Source organism: Morone saxatilis, unplaced genomic scaffold, assembly GCF_004916995.1.
Source record: "Morone saxatilis isolate NCDOM2014 unplaced genomic scaffold, NCSU_SB_2.0 Contig2, whole genome shotgun sequence".
Taxonomy (NCBI): domain Eukaryota; kingdom Metazoa; phylum Chordata; class Actinopteri; family Moronidae; genus Morone; species Morone saxatilis.
In genome coordinates this window covers 16,781,883-16,783,391 of record NW_023339762.1, presented here as the reverse complement: position 1 = coordinate 16,783,391, position 1,509 = coordinate 16,781,883, and positions in this window count along the sequence as shown.

Below are 1,509 nucleotides of genomic sequence, written 5' to 3'. Positions count from 1 at the left end.
GTGTTTTTTCCATGGCTGGTAACAGCTACAAAAGCTCTCCCACTGACCGATTCCTTGGCCCTGAGCACAGCCACAAACAGCAAATCTTAAGATGTCTTAGATGAGGTGCGTTTGCTGCTGACATCTTGTGTGGTATTTGTTTCAGTCAAGAGACGATTGAGGTGGAAGGCTCTTCTCAGGTGGGGCTAGAAAAAAAAGGTGTCCTCCAAACACGTCTGAGCATAAAGTGGTTATAGCATATCTGAGTCTGGTTGAAATTCATATACTTTTTTTAAGCGCTTGAAGATCCAATCATCACTTAAGCGTATGTCATGCAAGAGAGCCAATGAAAACCAACAGAATGGTCAAAGTTGTCATATTCAACATTTGTTGATTGATTTATGATATCAATGAGACATAACATGCAAGAGAACATTCCACCCTAAAAGTTACCAGTTACCAATCATTTTTCTCTGGTGGATAGATAACTAACGTCTGGTGAAGATTAAAAAGGCAGCAAAACATCCTTTCATTCACTTTTTTGACAGTTTCTTTATTTGTGATGCAAAGAAACATTGGAAAGCCAGCCTGTTAAACTTGGCAGGCTTGTGCTGCATCACACAATGCCTACAGGAAAGCTTGCTTAGCTACATTTTCATAGACTAGCCTCTTTGATTGTGTGATCAGTTATAGTTGACTAATGTGTGTAAACTTGCTCATGCATCATAGGCGTGCTGCAGAACCTAAACAAATAGCACTGCACCTCTGCTGGGCATTGCCTGATAAATTGTCCCTTTCAGAAGGAACTTGAGATGAAACAAACTGACTACAGTGGGCAGCTCGCTAGAAACAACATCACAACACTTGCTACATTATAAAAGCTATCTAGAAAATCCTAATGTTTGATGTTTGTCCAGTACGGACTGATTACAGCTTCAAACTCTCCCCTGGACCGGCTGCTTGGCCATGATCACACGCACCATTCTTCAGAGAAACTTGAACAGCATATTTTAAAGGGCTTCTGCTGCATTCTCGCTATATTGTTCAGAGTTATAAGCATCTGAGTGTGAGAAACCATTCAGTCAGCCCCAAAGTTGTAATTCCTACAACATGAACAATATGGACTACAACATCTCCCACTTCGAGGAAGAAACTACATGAGTCCAAACAAACGCTGGCAACGGAGCTGTAAAGTCATTATAATTAACTAAGTAATTATTCACAGTTACATCTAAATAAAATCCAACACAATCCGTTGAGCTAATTTGAAAATGTTAACACTATTTATCTGTGTCTGGTTTCACTTGTGAACAGTGATGGGAATAACGGCGTTATAAATAACGGCGTTACTAAGTAACGAGTAATCTAATTGATTACTCTTCCCATCTTAATAACGCCGTTACCGTTACTGCCAAAAAATGCAGCGCGTTACTATAATTGAAGCTGTTTTTTTCATCAGACCAACTAGATCTCTGAGCCGAGAGACCAAAGACGTTTTTTTACTGGTCTTCCTTGGTTAGTGGGCAGTGC